This window comes from Choloepus didactylus, chromosome 15 (genome assembly GCF_015220235.1).
Source record: "Choloepus didactylus isolate mChoDid1 chromosome 15, mChoDid1.pri, whole genome shotgun sequence".
In the NCBI taxonomy this organism is placed as follows: Eukaryota; Metazoa; Chordata; class Mammalia; order Pilosa; family Megalonychidae; genus Choloepus; species Choloepus didactylus.
The window spans coordinates 89,115,708-89,137,378 of record NC_051321.1 but is presented as its reverse complement, the minus strand read 5'-3'; the positions used below and the strand labels follow the sequence as shown (position 1 = coordinate 89,137,378).

The following is a 21,671-nucleotide window of genomic DNA, read 5'->3' as shown; positions in this document are numbered from 1 at the left end:
ACTTCTGGAGGCTACGTATCAAAATGTAAACACCCTTTCATCAGCCAAGTCTGTTTCTAAGATGACAACAAGCATAGTAATTGTCCAAAGATAAATAAACAAGGATGTTTCACAGTTTAATTTTTAATGCCCAAATATAGGAAGAAATCCAAATGCCCAACAAGAGTATATAGATAAAATGTCTTGTTCACAATGCTTTTAAATGCAAGATTGGCAGCTTATACATGAATATGTAAGGCATGCTCCCACTCTTGTAAAAATTACATGCATATTCTAAAGCATAAAACCAGAAATATACAACAAACAACAAAACCTGTGTTACAATATACGGCAGTGAAGTGAAGAATATGTAAGTGAAGACATGGCGAGTCTCAGCATAAATCTACAAATGTTACAAAGACATTTTGTTTCTTTAATTCTGCTTTTCATTTCCCCAGCATTTCACAGATGACTCCTCTATCAATTTAATTGCACAATACTCAAAATCAAATTTTATTAAAAATCAAAATCTATCCCAGAGTTATCAATTTTCACACACATTTTACAGCACAATCATGAACATCACTACTAAACGAATACTTGGGTGAGCTGGTTTAAAAGAAAAGATTCTGAATTATAACAACACTGAGTAGTAAACCAACACAAGTCAGCAGATCAGTCACTAAGGTTTCAAAGCCATACAAAACATGTACAGGAGAATGGCAAGCAAGGAAGTTAAGTTTTGGGTGCTATTTAAGGGGACCATGTATAATAACAACAAACACAGTCCCCCCTTTACTATTTCAGAGTTTTTTGAAATTCTGTTATTCCTGACAATTTTTAAAATACTAAGAGAACTGCCTAAAATTTTCAAATAATTATTCTTATTATTTTAAACATGCATGATTCCTGATTTAAATTGCTATAAAATGTGACAGCATTAGACTACCGAGGCAGTATAGTGCCTAAGCTTTGCCTGTTTTGTTTTGTTTTCTGCAATACTAGGAGAAGTTTATTAAATAAAGAATTGCTTTATTGATACAAAAATATATACACAAACTATAAAGCACTAAAATATTTTAATGTCTAAGTCATAGCCAACAGGTGGCAATTCAACACCCTGGGTCGAAAGAATGCTTAAAGGAGATGGCAACAGAGCACACTCCCAAGTCAGAGAGGGCATAAATAAAATAACACCAGTCTCCCAACAGCATGATTCAAATTTCAGATACTACAGTATATTAATTGTGAGTAAAATCAAATTTCAGCTACTATAGTATATTAACTGGCAATAATTGCATAAAGTACAAGCTTCCGTAATAACAGCCATTCATATTCCTTGGTTAGACTGAAAGTGTTTTCCTATTTAAAAAAAAAAAAGTGTTATCAACTTGAGCTGTCGTGACTAGCACTAACCACATCACTGTACTTCAGCCCCCACTCCATTTTCAGTACACCCGTGGGCCCCAGTTTCTCTGTCCTTTTCCAGGGCCATTTGGTATAATCTTCTGATTAGAGTTCAACAAAAGCCTCTCTACTCGGCCTGCCTTCCCTGGTGCAGACGCAATGCAAGCCTGATGCCCTGCCTTCAATTTTGCAGTCAGAGAAGAAATTCTGCACCTCATCAGTAGAGCAAGACCAAGGCAAGCCATGGAGCTTGAGCACAAATCCTTCACCTCCTTCGGGACCCAGCGTCATGGAGACTTGACAGGGCACGCGTCAGTCCAGCTTGGTGGGCAAGCTCCTGTGGCTGAAAAGAAAGCGAAAAACACCTTACAAACTTTTGCATTCAATATTTACAAGAAAAGTATGCAGTAAACATTGTTTCCTCCGTTTCACAGGTGAAGAAGGTAAGAATGAGTGACATTAAATAAAAGGCCTTCTTAAAGACATTTTGGAACTAAGGTTTAATCCCGGGTCTCTCTGATTTCAAAGCTGTACCATTCCCACCCCATTCCACCCCGAGGACCACCCAACACTTCTCATAGAATGGGCACAAGTAAACGGAAGCAAAATGGCTTCCAGAGCACACACTGCAGTGTCCTCTCTGACAAAAACTCATAGAAATGACAAAAGATAATTTAAAAATATAAATGTGTATCATTGCCAGAAAATGAGTAAGGACATGAAATTCCTCAGTGGACATGAAATTTTGAGGAATTCAAAGAAGCTGGGATGCCCGTAGGGTTGGCCCCATGGTCCACAGCCCTGCAGGAAATGACAGCTCAAGAGCTGCCAGAAGCCCCAAGGGTGGGCTGAGTTCTGGGGCTCCCTCCCCTCAGGCTGAGGGGAGTGAATGGTCAGCGCCATGCCCTACTCCTCCTGGCAGCCAGGAAGCCTCGGGAATCCCGCACTCCCCTGCACACCCCATCCTGTTATCAATAAAGAATACAGGTAAACAGGTGGAGCCCTTACAGTCAGGCCAACAGGATGCTCAAGCAGAGAAATGCACACGTGACACCCCAAGAAAACCTACACCCCAACGAGCATCATCCAACTGAAAGGACAGAAGCTAACCCTGAAAACACCAAGCCAGTATGGAGAAAAGGGTGATTTTGAAAGATGTTTACCTAACACAGAGAAATAAGGGGACAAGACTTCTGTAAAAGGAGAAATGCATTGTGAAAAAGAATAAATTAGGCGTCTGTGATGTTAAAAAGGTGTTAAAATATGAAAAAATGTTCACAGTATTAATGAAATAGCAGAATGGAGGGAAAATGAAAGCGTAAGAGAGTGAGCTGGAAGATCCGGTCAATGTTCTGGAATGCAGTGCCAATGGAAAGAGTACATGTGATTTTTGTTTTAAGGGACTGAGCTAGGATTTCTAATAGCCAACTACTGAATGTTCTAGAAGAAGAGAAAAGAGAATGAATTTGGTGGTGCAGTATCTAAGAAATAATAAAATAATTTCTCCAAACTGGAGAAAAAGATGAGTCCATAGATTATATGTACTATTATATTACCAAAGCAGGAGAATATTGAACCTGCTAGGAATATAAATTTTAGTCAGGTTAAGGTAAGGGAGCTTTCTTGTTAGATTTATAGTTATTCCATGTATTATGAAAAAAAATGATAAATTATTACAAGGAACTCCTCTAATATTCTTAATTATAATAAAACTTTTACACTTGACAATTCTTGTTTACATGTTTATGGAAGGAGGAATATTTTCACAGAATATGATTGCTGATAGAAGTTGAATTTCACCTTGATCCAACGTTCTCAATTTTTACCCATGTCTATGACGTTAATCATTATGTTATAATTAACAGATCCGTTGTGATCGGAAGCAACCCCCCGCTTTGCCCTTGTAACAGATTTTGGTGAAAGTGAAAAGTGAATGACAAACACATCAGGGCTCCTGGCCAGAATCAGGTCGGCCACAGTGTTTGCAAGAATCCGAGAGGGCAGTGATTTCCACATGCTCAGGGAACATACTTTTGAGCCTAAAATTCTCAAGTAGGGAAAAAAAAAAAAAAACCAATCAAATGGAAGGTCTAGACGCAGATTTATTTTGACCCAGGAACACTATTTTCAAGAATTATTACAGGAAGTCGTCTACCAAAAATCAAAAATTGATTCTAAGAGGAAGACGTGAGAAACAATACACAATAGTGACGCCAGAAATGTAAACAGTACATTCAGAAAAAAAAAGTTTTAAAATTCATATTGCAAACAATTGCTCGGAAGCTACCAAGGTGGGGAGAAGCCAGGAGGAAGGAGAGGCAGGAGGGACCCTGCGCGTGCGCGACCCCGCGCGTACGCAGAACCCACGGAGAGAGGTGCGCGCGCACCCTGCGCTCGATGAGCGCGCCTCTCGTTAAGTGGAATACGCAGAGAGCAACGTGGTCGAGAAAAGAACCAGAACTCAGCAGCAGAATGTGAATGGCCACTGCAGATACGTGGTCAGGAAGAATGACACGTTCACAAGCTCACACTCAGATAAAAGGGTATGGCGGGAGCCAGCGTGCGGGCGAGGCACGTGCCTGCGGCAGGCACTTGGAGCCGCTGTGCTAGGTGAACAGACAGGGCCCCAGCTCGGGCGAAAAGACGTCTTCAGCCAGGGTGTCCCCTCCGGCCGGCGGCGCGTGCTGGGTCCACGCGAACTCGCCACGGCCCGCGGGCCTGCTGCATCACAAGACAGCCCACCCAGCAGGAGGGGGCTCGGGGTAATACGTGACATACGTATCTGGGAGATCCAAGGGGACAGAAGGCCCAAGGTTTTGCTAGCCATGCTTTCCCTTTTTGCTCTGCATACACCTCAGTTGGGAAGCTGTGCGCAGTATTTATTTTCTTTGTTATCTAAGAGGCTAGGACATGCTAAACAACAGAGAAGGGAAAAGTCCATTCCGACCGTAGTGACATAAGGAGTTCAGTTCACCAATTCACAGCAGACACCTTACAGCAAGCCTCTCAGTTTAGAAACATCCTAGTACTTAGATCTTTTAATATAAGCCCCAGATCAGCTCTTTTCCTGTTTTTCATTTCTCTCTACTCTTGTTTAGTTGTTTTGTGCTTCTATCAAATGTGCTCGGGTGATGACCTGCCTGTTCTGATCTACAATAGTTTTGTTTGCTGCCCTATCTCTAGTGCCTCCAGTGTGCCTACCACATAGTAAGTACTCAATAAATATTTGATGAAGGAATGAATGGATATCTTTTCTCTTGGCAATCCAAATCCACTACCACTTAAAAAAATTCTACAATAAGATGTGCCTATTCCAGTAAATTTCTGTCAATTATCAATCTAGTCATAAATCACTTCATTTTTCCACATCCCCTTAGCAAATATTTAGTTTGCCCTGCATTAATATACTCTTATTTATGTTGATTTTCACATTTACCAACATCTTTTCTACATAAATATATAGCACATTTTCAATGAAAAGATAATTTATCACGTGAGATAGATATATATGCCACTCAACAGTGCCTTGTGCTGCAGAAAAGCAGACACTCAATAGACAGGTAGGCTTGTATTTTAAGACATTTTCTGGGTCAGTGTGGTCTGCTTTGGAAAGGAAATTTAGATACATAGGTTCTATTTTTTGAAATTTCACTCATATGTTGTGTGACACTGAGTAAACTGTTCCTTCCATTTTTATTTTAACAATTAAGAAAAGGTTTCCTAAAGAAAAACATTTTAAAATTATAGAAGCATTTGTATGTTGGTAACATTTCTCCAGAACTGTTGAAAAGTTCTGGATTGGTCCACTTGAGTCTTGTCTTGGAATTTCCACAGAAATGTCCATGTAGCAGAGATATTGAAATCATCTTGTGTACAACATACAATTATTAATGAACTATAAGAAAAATCCTAATTTCTTCTTCACAGAGAAGAAACAGATATCCTGGCTTTTCCCCATATTTAAGCTACTCCTTACTTGTCTCATGAAGGAATTAGTATAGCAGAACACATTCAAGGAACTGCTGAGGTGTGAAAATAAGACTATAAGGTGTAACAGTATTTTCTATAAGGGATTTTCAAATATTTAAATGATGTATCATTCACTCTCTGGCCTCTTCAGCCATCTACCTCTTCTGGCAGCAATGAAATTAGGCAATCTATACGCAAGAGCAATTTCTAAGGACACCAAATCAATAGCAGTTTCTAAGTTATTGCATTTCCATCCCCTCCTCGATAAAAGTGTACCCTGTCTAGCTTATTCCACAGATTTCCCCCATGCCCCAAAATGTTAGGTTGCCGAAGAAACTAATTAGGTAATATTACTATTTGCCTTCATGCAGTCATTCTAAGTACACATAAAATCAGAATTAACACAAAAATACAGGGGGAGGAAAAACATCAAATCATCAAAACTGAGTTTTCATTTTATTGAATTTGTATAGCATACATGCTTCCTGTCTATGCTTTCAGAAGTGCAACCATGCAGTGCTTCTATTAGAATTCAGTAATTTGAGAACAGTTTGAGGATTACTGTGACAATTTATCCAAAGAAAACACACTAAACACACTATCTTTATTTGTGTAAAAAAATATCTTATCTTCATTGTGTAAAAAGTTGAATATTTTTCAAACATTTACTAATACTGAAATTAGAAGGGAACTTGATACCCTTGTGTCCCTAAAATAAGCAACCAGACATGAGTCTTAATTCTGAATTTGACTAGTTAATGAAATAAGCAAATCAAGCCGAAACTCCTCAAATATATAAAGGTAATTTGGGGGGATTGAATCATGTCCCCACAAAAGGCATGTTCAGGTCCCAATCCCTGGTCCCGTGGGTGTGAACCTATTTGTAAATAGGACCTCTAAAGACATTATTAGTTAAGGTGTGCCCACAATGAATGAGGATGGGCCTTAATCTAATATGGCTGATGTCCTTTTAAGCAAAGGAAATTGAACACGAAAGGAGAAGCCATGAGGAGCAGCCAGAAGCTGGAAATTGGTAGAACCCAGAAGAGAAAGAAGACAGATCACCAGGTGATGGAAAAGCCCCCAAAATCCAAGGAGTGCTAGCAGCCAGCCCCAGAATGTCTTTGAGGATGAACATTGCTTTGCTGCCACCTCGATTTTGGACTTCTCCTAGCCTCTAAACTGTGAGCCAATAAATGCCCTTTTTTTAAGCTAACCCATGTATGGTATTTGTTTTAGCATATGAGAAACTAATACTTTTTCGAGTAATGCTTGCAAAAAAAAAAATATATATATATATATATGCATATATATATATATATGCATAATGCTCATTAGAATTGCTGCCCATGAGCTCATAAATGAATTTTTCAGAGTACTGTTCTTTTAAATGTCTGAACTTTTAAATACTTTGAGAGAAAATTTCCCCAAATGGATCACTTGTTGTGATGTCTTTTTTATGATCAACACCTCTAAAATTTTAAATATTTTTTAACGGCTTTGAGATTAATGAATCAACACTGAAGCTTGTAGGATGCTTTGGCTGTGTACCACAAAGGCCCTTGCCAGCTTTGATTTTTTAATTCTTCTGTCAACTCTCATTTTTCTGTTTATTTTCAGCTACTACTTTTTCCTTATAGCAGTATGCAAAATATCTAAAGTTCCTCCAGTATTTCCTCTTCTGACTTAAGAGTAAGTGGGTAGTGTTTAAATACCAAAAGGGTTCCTGAAAGTAATGGGCTTTGTAACTTTCACACTGGTTTTGGTGAGCATGACCCAGCAAACAGCTATATTAGAGAAAATGAAGACAAATACAGTATTACTGATTTCCATATACTTCAGCCATTCTTGGAAATATACACACACATAAAAGGACTGTTATTCTTGGGGCATGGGTGGGCTTCAGAGCCACTTAAATTGTATATAAAAATTTGAGTAAATGTGAATTCTTCTGGGATGAGGGGTTACAGTTTTCATCACAGTCTCAAAGATATCAAAGACTCAAAAAAATTTAATAAATAAGACACTGTGGTGATGAACGCGTAACTATGTTATCATACTGTGGACAGTGGATTGTATATCATGGATGATTGTATGGTGTGTGAATGTATTTCAATAAAACTGAATTTAATTAAAAAAAAAACAGATTGGGATGATGAATGCACAACTATATGATGCTACTGTGAACAATTGATTGTACACTTTGGATGATTGTACGGTATGTGAATATATCTCAATCAAATTGAATTAAAAAAAGTAAATGAACAAAGAGGGGAGGAGGGAAATGGAATGTTTTGGATGTTTTTTTTTAATTCTAATTTTTATTTTATTTTTTGGAGTAATAAAAATGTTCAAAGATTAAAAAAATAATAATAAATAAATAAGACACATTCCTATGAAGAAATGCCATGCCTAAGTCTCTGCTGAGTAACGACTTCACAATTTCTTAATGCGCACCTTTTAGAATTCATAATACTGCTATGACTATCTATGATTGTTGATGTGATAGATTTTGAAAAATGAAAAAATGAGATCATTTGAAAGCACCATTTTGACAAAGTGTCCTTCTCAAGATGTTAAAAGTTCTACAGAAAAGTCACATAAGGAAACAACAAGCAAAACAAAGTTATAGAGGTTTCTTAGCTCTCACACTTCTGGTCACTTGTGTTTTTCTAAGAGGGGGCTACATTATGCAGCATATTCCATTCTTACAGAATAGCAGGATCTGCTTTTTGCAGAGCATCCTGCAGGACATGTGATCCTTGGAACATGCCTTGAGAAACACTGGTTTAAAGCTGTCAGAAAATTGTAATTAAAAAGCCATACAGGAGGAGGCGGGGCAAGATGGCAGACTGGTGAGCTGTATGTTTTAGTTACTCCTCCAGGAAAGTAGGTAGAAAGCCAGGAACTGCGTGGACTGGACACCACAGAGCAATCTGACTTTGGGCATACTTCATACAACACTCATGAAAACGTGGAACTGCTGAGATCAGCGAAATCTGTAAGTTTTTGTGGCCAGGGGACCCGCGACCCTCCCTGCCAGGCTCAGTCCCGGGGGAGGAGGGGCTGTCAGCTCCGGGAAGGAGAAGGGAGAACTGCAGTGGCTGCCCTTATCGGAAACTCATTCTACTGATTCAAACTCCAACCATAGACAGACTGAGACCAGACACCAGAGAATCTGAGAGCAGCCAGCCCAGCAGACAGGAGACAGGCATAGAAAAAAAAACAACACGAAAAACTCCAAAATAAAAGCAGAGGATTTTTGGAGTTCTGGTGAACGTAGAAAGGGGAAGGGCCCTGAGGCGCATATGCAAATCCCGAAGAAAAGCTGATCTCTCTGCCCTGTGGACCTTTCCTTAATGGCCCTGGTTGCTTTGTCTCTTAGCATTTCAATAACCCATTAGACCTCTGAGGAGGGCCCTTTTTTTTTTCTTTTTTTTTTTTTAATCCTTTTTTCTTTTTCTAAAACAATTACTCTAAGAAGCCCAATACAGAAAGCTTCAAAGACTTGCTATTTGGGCAGGTCAAGTCAAGAGCAGAACTAGGAGAGCTCTGAGACAAACGCAATAATCCAGTGGCTGAGAAAATTCACTAAACACCACAACTTCCCAAGAAAAGGGGGGTGTCCGCTCACAGCCATCATCCTGGTGGACAGGAAACACTCCTGCCCATCGCCAGCCCCATAGCCCAGAACTGCCCCAGACAACCCAGTGTGACGGAAATGCTTCAGATAACAGGCACACACCACAAAACTGGGCGTGGACATTAGCCTTCCCTGCAACCTCAGCTGATTGTCCCAGAGTTGGGAAGGTAGAGCAGTGTGAATTAACAAAGCCCCATTCAGCCATCATTTCAGCAGACTGGGAGCCTCCCTACACAGCCCAGCAGCCCAGAACTGCCCTGGGGGGACGGCACTCACCTGTGACATAGCACAGTCATCCCTCAACAGAGGACCCGGGGTGCACGGCCTGGAAGAGGGGCCCACTTGCAAGTCTCAGGAGCCATACGCTAATACCAAAGACTTGTGGGTCAGTGGCAGAGACAAACTGTGGCAGGACTGAACTGAAGGATTAGACTATTGCAGCAGCTTTAAAACTCTAGGATCACCAGGGAGATTAGATTGTTAGAGCCACCACCCCCCTCCCTGACTGCCCAGAAACACGCCCCATATACAGGGCAGGCAACACCAACTATACACGCAAGCTTGGTACACCAATTGGACCCGACAAGACTCACTCCCCCACTCACCAAAAAGGCTAAGCAGGGGAGAACTGGCTTGTGGAGAACAGGTGGCTCGTGGACGCCACCTGCTGGTTAGTTAGAGAAAGTGTACTCCATGAAGCTGTAGATCTGATAAATTAGAGATAAGGACTTCAATTGGTCTACAAATCCTAAAAGAACCCTATCAAGTTCAGCAAATGCCACGAGGCCAAAAACAACAGAAAATTATAAAGCATATGAAAAAACCAGACGATATGGATAACCCAAGCCCAAGCACCCAAATCAAAAGACCAGAAGAGACACAGCACCTAGAGCAGCTACTCAAAGAACTAAAGATGAACAATGAGACCATAGTAAGGGAGACAAAGGAAATCAAGACCCTAGAAGAGCATAAAGAAGACATTGCAAGACTAAATAAAAAAATGGATGATCTTATGGAAATTAAAGAAACTGTTGACCAAATTAAAAAGATTCTGGACACTCATAGTACAAGACTAGAGGAAGTTCAACAACGAATCAGTGACCTCGAAGATGACAGAATGGAAAATGAAAGCATAAAAGAAAGAATGGGGAAAAAAAATTGAAAAAATCGAAATGAACCTCAGGGATATGATAGATAATATGAAACGTCCAAATATAAGACTCATTGGTGTCCCAGAAGGTGAAGAAAAGGGTAAAGGTCTAGGAAGAGTATTCATAGAAATTGTTGGGGAAAACTTCCCAAATCTTCTAAACAACATAAATACACAAATCATAAATGCTCAGCGAACTCCAAATAGAATAAATCCAAATAAACCCACTCCGAGACATATACTGATCACACTATCAAACACAGAAGAGAAGGAGCAAGTTCTGAAAGCAGCAAGAGAAAAGCAATTCACCACATACAAAGGAAACAGCATAAGACTAAGTAGTGACTACTCAGCAGCCACCATGGAGGCGAGAAGGCAGTGGCACGATATATTTAAAATTCTGAGTGAGAAAAATTTCCAGCCAAGAATACTTTATCCAGCAAAGCTCTCCTTCAAATTTGAGGGAGAGCTTAAATTTTTCACAGACAAACAAATGCTGAGAGAATTTGCTAACAAGAGACCTGCCCTACTGGAGATACTCAAGGGAGCCCTACAGACAGAGAAACAAAGAAAGGACAGAGAGACTTGGAGAAAGGTTCAGTACTAAAGAGATTCGGTATGGGTACAATAAAGGATATTAATAGACAGAGGGGAAAAATATGACAAACATAAACCAAAGGATAAGATGGCTGATTCAAGAAATGCCTTCACGGTTATAACGTTGAATGTAAATGGATTAAACTCCCCAATTAAAAGATATAGATTTGCAGAATGGATCCAAAAAAATGAACCATCTATATGTTGCATACAAGAGACTCATCTTAGACACAGGGACACAAAGAAACTGAAAGTGAAAGGATGGAAAAAAATATTTCATGCAAGCTACAGCCAAAAGAAAGCAGGTGTAGCAATATTAATCTCAGATAAAATAGACTTCAAATGCAGGGATGTTTTGAGAGACAAAGAAGGCCGCTACGTACTAATAAAAGGGGCAATTCAGCAAGAAGAAATAACAATCGTAAATGTCTATGCACCCAATCAAGGTGCCACAAAATACATGAGAGAAACACTGGCAAAACTAAAGGAAGCAATTGATGTTTCCACAATAATTGTGGGAGACTTCAACACATCACTCTCTCCTATAGATAGATCAACCAGACAGAAGACCAATAAGGAAATTGAAAACCTAAACAATCTGATAAATGAATTAGATTTAACAGACATATACAGGACACTACATCCCAAATCACCAGGATACACATACTTTTCTAGTGCTCACGGAACTTTCTCCAGAATAGATCATATGCTGGGACATAAAACAAGCCTCAATAAATTTAAAAAGATTGAAATTATTCAAAGCACATTCTCTGACCACAATGGAATACAATTAGAAGTCAATAACCATCAGAGACTTAGAAAATTCACAAATACCTGGAGGTTAAACAACACACTCCTAAACAATCAGTGGGTTAAAGAAGAAATAGCAAGAGAAATTGCTAAATATATAGAGACGAATGAAAATGAGAACACAACATACCAAAACTTATGGGATGCAGCAAAAGCAGTGCTAAGGGGGAAATTTATGGCACTAAACGCATATATTAAAAAGAAAGAAAGAGCCAAAATCAAAGAACTAATGGATCAACTGAAGAAGCTAGAAAATGAACAGCAAACCAATCCTAAACCAAGCAGAAGAAAAGAAATAACAAGGATTAAAGCAGAAATAAATGACATAGAGAACAAAAAAACAATAGAGAGGATAAATATCACCAAAAGTTGGTTCTTTGAGAAGATCAACAAGATTGACAAGCCCCTAGCTAGACTGACAAAATCAAAAAGAGAGAAGACCCATATAAACAAAATAATGAATGAAAAAGGTGACATAACTGCAGATCCTGAAGAAATTAAAAAAATTATAAGAGGATACTATGAACAACTGTATGGCAACAAACTGGATAAAGTAGAGGAAATGGACAATTTCCTGGAATCATATGAACAACCTAGACTGACCAGAGAAGAAATAGAAGACCTCAGCCAACCCATCACAAGCAAAGAGATCCAATCAGTCATCAAAACTCTTCCCACAAATAAATGCCCAGGGCCAGATGGCTTCACAGGGGAATTCTACCAAACTTTCCAGAAAGAACTGACACCAATCTTACTCAAACTCTTTCAAAACATTGAAGAAAATGGAACACTACCTAACTCATTTTATGAAGCTAACATCAATCTAATACCAAAACCAGGCAAAGATGTTACAAAAAAGGAAAACTACCGGCCAATCTCCCTAATGAATATAGATGCAAAAATCCTCAACAAAATACTTGCAAATCGAATCCAAAGACACATTAAAAAAATCATACACCATGACCAAGTGGGGTTTATTCCAGGCATGCAAGGATGGTTCAACATAAGAAAATCAATCAATGTATTACAACACATTAACAAGTCAAAAGGGAAAAATCAATTGATCATCTCAATAGATGCTGAAAAAGCATTTGACAAAATCCAACATCCCTTTTTGATAAAAACACTTCAAAAGGTAGGAATTGAAGGAAACTTCCTCAACATGATGAAGAGCATATATGAAAAACCCACAGCCAGCATAGTACTCAATGGAGAGAGACTGAAAGCCTTCCCTCTAAGATCAGGAACAAGACAAGGATGCCCGCTATCACCACTGTTATTCAGCATTGTGCTGGAAGTGCTAGCCAGGGCAATCCGGCAAGACAAAGAAATAAAAGGCATCCAAATCGGAAAAGAAGAAGTAAAACTGTCATTGTTTGCAGATGATATGATCTTATATCTAGAAAACCCTGAGAAATCGACGATACAGCTACTAGAGCTAATAAACAAATTTAGCAAAGTAGCGGGATACAAGGTTAATGCACATAAGTCAGTAATGTTTCTATATGCTAGAAATGAACAAACTGAAGAGACACTCAAGAAAAAGATACCATTTTCAATAGCAACTAAAAAAATCAAGTACCTAGGAATAAACTTAACCAAAGATGTAAAAGACCTATACAAAGAAAACTACATAACTCTACTAAAAGAAATAGAAGGGGACCTTAAAAGATGGAAAAATATTCCATGTTCATGGATAGGAAGACTAAATGTCATTAAGATGTCAATTCTACCCAAACTCATCTACAGATTCAATGCAATCCCAATCAAAATTCCAACAACCTACTTTGCAGACTTGGAAAAGCTAGTGATCAAATTTATTTGGAAAGGGAAGATGCCTCGAATTGCTAAAGACACTCTAAAAAAGAAAAACGAAGTGGGAGGACTTACACTCCCTGACTTTGAAGCTTATTATAAAGCCACAGTTACCAAAACAGCATGGTACTGGCACAAAGATAGACATATAGATCAATGGAATCGAATTGAGAATTCGGAGATAGACCCTCAGATCTATGGCCGACTGATCTTTGATAAGGCCCCCAAAGTCACTGAACTGAGTCATAATGGTCTTTTCAACAAATGGGGCTGGGAGAGTTGGATATCCATATCCAAAAGAATGAAAGAGGACCACTACCTCACCCCCTACACAAAAATTAACTCAAAATGGACCAAAGATCTCAATATAAAAGAAAGTACCATAAAACTCCTAGAAGATAATGTAGGAAAACATCTTCAAAATCTTGTATTAGGTGGCCACTTCCTAGACTTTACACCCAAAGCACAAGCAACAAAAGAGAAAATAGATAAATGGGAACTCCTCAAGCTTAGAAGTTTCTGCACCTCAAAGGAATTTCTCAAAAAGGTAAAGAGGCAGCCAACTCAATGGGAAAAAATTTTTGGAAACCATGTATCTGACAAAAGACTGATATCTTGCATATACAAAGAAATCCTACAACTCAATGACAATAGTACAGACAGCCCAATTATAAAATGGGCAAAAGATATGAAAAGACAGTTCTCTGAAGAGGAAATACAAATGGCCAAGAAACACATGAAAAAATGTTCAGCTTCACTAGCTATTAGAGAGATGCAAATTAAGACCACAATGAGATACCATCTAACACCGGTTAGAATGGCTGCCATTAAACAGACAGGAAACTACAAATGCTGGAGGGGATGTGGAGAAATTAGAACTCTTATTCATTGTTGGTGGGACTGTATAATGGTTCAGCCACTCTGGAAGTCAGTCTGGCAGTTCCTTAGAAAACTAGATATAGAGCTACCATTCGATCCAGCGATTGCACTCCTCGGTATATACCCGGAAGATCGGAAAGCAGTGACACGAACAGATATCTGCACGCCAATGTTCATAGCAGCATTATTCACAATTGCCAAGAGATGGAAACAACCCAAATGTCCTTCAACAGATGAGTGGATAAATAAAATGTGGTATATACACACGATGGAATACTACGCGGCAGTAAGAAGGAACGATCTGGTGAAACATATGACAACATGGATGAACCTTGAAGACATAATGCTGAGCGAAATAAGCCAGGCACAAAAAGAGAAATATTATATGCTACCACTAATGTGAACTTTGAAAAATGTAAAACAAATGGTTTATAATGTAGATTGTAGGGGAACTAGCAGTAGAGAGCAATTAAGGAAGGGGGAACAATAATCCAAGAAGAACAGATAAGCTATTTAACGTTCTGGGGATGCCCAGAAATGACTATGGTCTGTTAATTTCTGATGGTTGTAGTAGGAACAAGTTCACTGAAATGTTGCTATATTATGTAACTTTCTTGGGGTAAAGTAGGAACATGTTGGAAGTTAAGCAGTTATCTTAGGTTAGTTGTCTTTTTCTTACTCCCTTGCTATGGTCTCTTTGAAATGCTCTTTTATTGTATGTTTGTTTTCTTTTTAACTTTTTTTTTTCATACAGGTGATTTGAAAAAAGAAGGGAAAGTTAAAAAAAAAAAAAAAAAAAAAAGAAAAAAGACAAACAAGGAAAAAAAAAAAAAAAAAGATGTAGTGCCCCCTTGAGGAGCCTGTGGAGAATGCAGGGGTATTCGCCTACCCCACCTCCATGGTTGCTAACATGACCACAGACATAGGGGACTGGTGGTTTGATGGGTTGAGCCCTCTACCATAAGTTTTACCCTTGGGAAGACGGTTGCTGCAAAGGAGAGGCTAGGCCTCCCTGTATTTGTGCCTAAGAGTCTCCTCCTGAATGCCTCTTTGTTGCTCAGATGTGGCCCTCTCTCTCTGGCTAAGCCAACTTGAAAGGTGAAATCACTGCCCTCCCCCCTACGTGGGATCAGACACCCAGGGAAGTGAATCTCCCTGGCAACGTGGAATATGACTCCCAGGGAGGAATGTAGACCTGGCACCGTGGGACGGAGAACATCTTCTTGACCAAAAGGGGGATGTGAAAGGAAATGAAATAAGCTTCAGTGGCAGAGAGATTCCAAAAGGAGCCGAGAGGTCACTCTGGTGGGCACTCTTATGCACACTTTAGACAACCCTTTTTAGGTTCTAAAGAATTGGGGTAGCTGGTGGTGGATACCTGAAACTATCAAACTACAACCCAGAACCCATGAATCTCGAAGACAGTTGTATAAAAATGTAGCTTATGAGGGGTGACAATGGGATTGGGAAAGCCATAAGGACCAAACACCACTTTGTCTAGTTTATGGATGGATGTGTAGAAAAGTAGGGGAAGGAAACAAACAGACAAAGGTACCCAGTGTTCTTTTTTACTTCAATTGCTCTTTTTCACTCTAATTATTATTCTTGTTATTTTTGTGTGTGTGCTAATGAAGGTGTCAGGGATTGATTTAGGTGATGAATGTACAACTATGTAATGGTACTGTAAACAATCGAAAGTACAATTTGTTTTGTATGACTGCGTGGTATGTGAATATATCTCAATAAAATGATGATAAAAAAAAAAATCAATTACAATAACAAAAAAAAAAATACAGTAAAGTGGAACTTTAAAAAAAAAAAAAAAAAAAGAAAGTACCATAAAACTCCTAGAAGATAATGTAGGAAAACATCTTCAAGACCTTGTATTAGGCGGCCACTTCCTAGACTTTACACCCAAAGCACAAGCAACAAAAGAAAAAATAGATAAATGGGAACTCCTCAAGCTTAGAAGTTTCTGCACCTCAAAGGAATTTCTCAAAAAGGTAAAGAGGCAGCCAACTCAATGGGAAAAAATTTTTGGAAACCATGTATCTGACAAAAGACTGATATCTTGCATATATAAAGAAATCCTACAACTCAATGACAATAGTACAGTCGGCCCAATTATAAAATGGGCAAAAGATATGAAAAGACAGTTCTCTGAAGAGGAAATACAAATGGCCAAGAAACACATGAAAAAATGTTCAGCTGCACTAGCTATTAGAGAGATGCAAATTAAGACCACAATGAGATACCATCTAACACCGGTTAGAATGGCTGCCATTAAACAAACAGGAAACTACAAATGCTGGAGGGGATGTGGAGAAATTGGAACTCTTATTCACTGTTGGTGGGACTGTATAATGGTTCAGCCACTCTGGAAGTCAGTCTGGCAGTTCCTTAGAAAACTAGATATAGAGTTACCATTCGACCCAGCGATTGCACTTCTCGGTATATACCCGGAAGATCGGAAAGCAGTGACACGAACAGATATCTGCACGCCAATGTTCATAGCAGCATTATTCACAATTGCCAAAAGATGGAAACAACCCAAATGTCCTTCAACAGATGAGTGGATAAATAAAATGTGGTATATACCCATGATGGAATACTACGCGGCAGTAAGAAGGAACGATCTCGTGAAACATATGACAACATGGATGAACCTTGAAGACATAATGCTAAGCGAAATAAGCCAGGCACAAAAAGAGAAATATTATATGCTACCACTAATGTGAACTTTGAAAAATGTAAAACAAATGGCTTATAAAGTAGAATGTAGGGGAACTAGCAATAGAGAGCAATTAAGGAAGGGGGAACAATAATCCAAGAAGAACAGATAAGCTATTTAACGTTCTGGGGATGCCCAGGAATGACTATGGTCTGTTAATTTCTGATGGATATAGTAGGAGCAAGTTCACAGAAATGTTGCTATATTAGGTAACTCTCTTGGGGTAAAGTAGGAACATGTTGGAAGTTAAGCAGTTATCTTAGGTTAGTTGTCTTTTTCTTACTCCCTTGTTATGGTCTCTTTAAAATGTTCTTTTATTGTATGTTTGTTTTCTTTTTAACTTTTTTTCATACAGTTGATTTAAAAAAGAAGGGAAAGTTAAAAAAAAAAAAAAAAAACAAGGAAAAAAAAAAAGATGCAGTGCCCCTTTGAGGAGCCTGTGGAGAAGGCAGGGGTATTCGCCTACCCCACCTCCATGGGTTGCTAACATGACCACTGACATAGGGGACTGGTGGTTTGATGGGTTCAGCCCTCTACCACAGGTTTTACCCTTGGGAAGACGGTTGCTGCAAAGGAGAGGCTAGGCCTCCCTATGGTTGTGCCTAAGAGCCTCCTCCCGAATGTCTCTTTGTTGCTCAGATGTGGCCCTGTCTCTCTAGCTAAGCCAACTTGAAAGGTGAAATCACTGCCCTCCCCCCTACGTGGGATCAGACACCCAGGGGAGTGAATCTCCCTGGCAATGTGGAATATGACTCCCGGGGAGGAATGTAGACCTGGCATCGTGGGACGGAGAACATCTTCTTGACCAAAAGGGGGATGTGAAAGGAAATGAAATAAGCTTCAGTGGCAGAGAGAATCCAAAAGGAGCCGAGAGGTCACTCTGGTGGGCACTCTTACGCACACTTTAGACAACCCTTTTTAGGTTCTAAAGAATTGGGGTAGCTGGTGGTGGATACCTGAAACTATCAAACTACAACCCAGAACCCATGAATCTCGAAGACAGTTGTATAAAAATGTAGCTTATGAGGGGTGACAAGGGGATTGGGAAAGCCATAAGGACCACACTCCACTTTGTCTAGTTTATGGATGGATGAATAGAAAAATAGGGGAAGGAAACAAACAGACAAAGGTACCCAGTGTTCTTTTTTACTTCAATTGCTCTTTTTCACTCTAATTATTATTCTTGTTATTCTTGTGTGTGTGCTAATGAAGGTGTCAGGGATTGATTTGGGTGATGAATGTACAACTATGTAATGGTACTGTGAACAATCGAAAGTACGATTTGTTTTGTATGACTGCGAGGTATATGAATATATCTCAATAAAATGAAGATTTAAAAAAAAAAAAAAAAAAAAAAAGACATAATGCTGAGCAAAATAAGCCAGGCACAAAAAGAGAGATATTGTATGTTACCACTAATGTGAATTCTGTGAAAAATGTACAATGTTTTATACTGTAGAATGTAGGGGACCTAGAGATACCAATTAGTGGAGGGGGAATGATAATCTAATAAGAACAGATAAACTATGGAGGGTAATCTCAATGTTATGGGAATGCTCAGGAATGATTATGGTTTGTAAACTTTCTTGGATATAGTAAGATCATGTTGGAAGCAATAGAGTTATTTTAGGTTTTTTTTTCTCTTATTCCTTTGTTTTCTTAGGGGTTGTTAATTTTCTTGGGGTATAGTAGGAACATGTTGGAAGCAATATAGTTATTTTAGATTATTTGTTTTTCTTACTCCTCTGTTTGGACATGGTTTATTAATTTTCTTGGGGTATGGTAGGAACATATTGGAAGCAAAGTAGTTATTTTAGGTTATTTGTTTTCCTTAATCCATTGCTTTGTTTGAAATGTTGTGGGGTTTTTTTGGTTGTTGTTTGCCTGTTTGTTTTTAATTTTTTGATAAACAAAGTTAAAAAATTGAAAAAAAATCAGTAGAAAAATGGGAGTAAAAACTAAATGACAAATAGGGTGGGATGGGGGGATGGTTTGGGTATTCTCTTTTCACTTTTATTTTTTATTCTCATTCTGATTCTTTCTGATGTAAGGAAAATGTTCAGAAATAGATTGTGGTGATGAACGCATAACTATATGATCATACTGTGAACAGTTGATTGTATACCATGGATGACTGTATGGTTTGTGAATATATTTCAATAAAACTGAATTAAAAAAAAAAAAAAAAAGCCATACCAAAAAAAAAAAAATGCAAGTTTTTTTGTAGATATCAACAGGCTTATTCTAAAATTTATATGGAGAGGCAAAGGAACTGGAATAGCCAAAACAATTTTGATAAAGGTGAATAAGTTTAAAGAACTCATACTATCCAGTTTGAGCAATTACTAAAACATTACAGTTATGAAGACAGTAAAGTATTGGCAAAAGAATACACATATAAATCAATGGAACAGCATAGAGTCCACACAAATATAGCGATTTGATTTTTGACAATGGTGCAAAGGCAGTTCAGTGGAGACAGTAGTCTTTTCAACAAATCATGCTAGAACAATTGGTTCTCTACATGTCAAAAAAAAAAAAAAAACTCATTCTAAGCCTCACTCCTTATTTTAAAAAAAGCTCAAAATGGATCTTAGCTTTCCATGTAAAATGTAAAAGTGTAAGACTTTTAGAAGAGAATATATGACACCAAAAGCAAGTTCAATAAAAGAAAAAGTTGATAAAGTTTACTTCATCGAAATTAAAAACTTTTACTCTGTAACAGTTAAGATAAACTACAAATCTGAAAAAAAATATGCACAAATCACATACCTGGACTTGTATCCAGAAAGTATAAAGAAATATCAAAACTCACAAAGAAGAAAACAACCCAACGTTTTTAAATGGGCAAATGCTTTAACAGATACTTCTCAAAGGGATGGCAAATAAATTCGTGAAAAGATAATCAACATTGTTAGTCATTAGCAAAATGCAAAGTAAAGCCATGATGATATATAGCTATATTTAGCCATTTAGAATGGCTAAACTAAAATCTCTAAATTTAAAAAACTGACAACACCAAATGCTGGCGAAGATGTGAAGCAACTGGTGCTCTCATACATTGCTAATGGGAATGCAAAGTGTGAAACAGTACAGACACTGCAGAAGTTTGGCAGTTTCTTATAAAGTTAAACATACACTTACTACATAAGCCAGCAATCCCACCGGGATTTGGAGAGGTAAATTGGTACAGCTTCTTTTGGAGAATATCCTCCTATGATGAGAATTTCCCAGCAGTTCCCCACCCCGCCCCATGGGTTTGGAGCCTGAAGCAACTCTTGCCCATGTGCCCCAGGAGACACACTGTTTGTGAGGTCCCAAACTGGAAGCAACCTAAACATCCTTTAGCAAAACAGTGGAGAAATATGGTGTGTTCCACTAAAACAGTGAAAAATACTACAGCTTCATGCTTGAACTTGGATTAATCCCTTGAAGATAACATTAACAAAATGCATTGAAGAAAGCATACAATATTAAGCCACTTATATGTCAAGTCCAAGGACATGCAAACTCTTTAATACATTTTGTCTGGGCTATAAACAATTTTAGCTAAATTATAGAGGAAAGCAAATAATTAACAAGCATAAAGTTTAAGAAAGTGCTTACCTGGGTGGTGAAGGAGGGAACTCAGGTGATTGGGACGCCAAAAGGTTCCTAAAGATAAAGGTAGGGTTTTAGTTCTTTAAGATGTGTGGTGGATATACATCTTGGATTGAGTAGTATTCTTTATACTTTCCAGATATGGGCTCTTGAGTGTCATATCTCTTATTTTTCAAATGGGAAAAACTAAATACATACAAAAATGTTGGCCATAAAGCCCTGGACGCACTCCCACTACCTGCTAAATTCTGTTTCATCCCAAGATGAGTTGTTAAAAAGGAATCATTACAAAATGTATTCCAGGGTATGACTAGAAAAAGAAAAAAACAAATTGCTGACTACACACATTCCGAGGAAAAGTGTGGCCAGGAGGCCAAGGAAACCAGTGAGGAAATAGCTCAGTCCAAAATATTCACATTTAGAGAAGCTGACAAAGGAAGGGCGCAGGGAAGAGATGCCGCTATAAGAGGAAGAATTAATACCTCCAGAGAAAAACAGTTCCAAGGTTTGAAAATGTTTCCTCAGGGAGCAGAAAACGCGAGATGAAAGAGGACTGTTTTAAGTAACAGAGGTCTTGAGCCTTGTGAAGGCATTTCTTCGATTAGGAAAACAATACCAACAAACACAACAAAAAGAAAAGAAAAAGAAAAGAGCCTCTTTTCCCAGCCCGAGATCATGCCTTTGGCAGTGTCCCTGCAGGCGGGCTCGGCAGTCTCACACTCCCAAGGCCTGGGGTGTTCACCCGTCAAGGACCCCGGAGCTTCCCGGTCCTGGGAAGCGCTTCCTCACTTGGCCCCTTCGAGCTCCCGAGGTGGATCGGCCGCTCCCTTCCTTATAGGTCGCTCTACCACTACACCCCGCTCCCCATCCCATTCCTTCAGCCCCCGCTCGGCCCGGGCCGCCCCTCACCGCGGGCTCCGCGTCTCCACGCTCCGGCTCTCCACGTCCGCACAGAACCGAGGAGGCTGGAACGCGCGGGGCTTGGCGTTGTAGCCAAAGCAGTTGCATGCTTCCGTCTCCATGGAGACCCCCCACACACCTGGCGGCGCGCCCGGGGATGGGACCGGGATTGGTCGGCCGGGCGCGGGGCG

General features: G+C 39.0%; 2 long non-coding RNA genes across 2 annotated transcripts; one reads left to right on the top strand and one right to left on the bottom strand.

Moving 5' to 3' along the window:
* Nucleotides 1–105: 105 nt before the first annotated feature.
* Nucleotides 106–21,628, bottom strand: LOC119510343. Its single transcript, XR_005211882.1, has 3 exons — nucleotides 21,490–21,628; nucleotides 20,587–20,634; nucleotides 106–1,729 (listed from the first exon to the last, which is right to left on the bottom strand). It is a non-coding gene; the product is annotated as an uncharacterized LOC119510343 (long non-coding RNA).
* On the top strand, nucleotides 3,805–7,467 carry LOC119510344. Its single transcript, XR_005211883.1, has 3 exons — nucleotides 3,805–3,929; nucleotides 4,485–4,593; nucleotides 6,331–7,467. It is a non-coding gene; the product is annotated as an uncharacterized LOC119510344 (long non-coding RNA).
* Nucleotides 21,629–21,671: the final 43 nt, after the last annotated feature.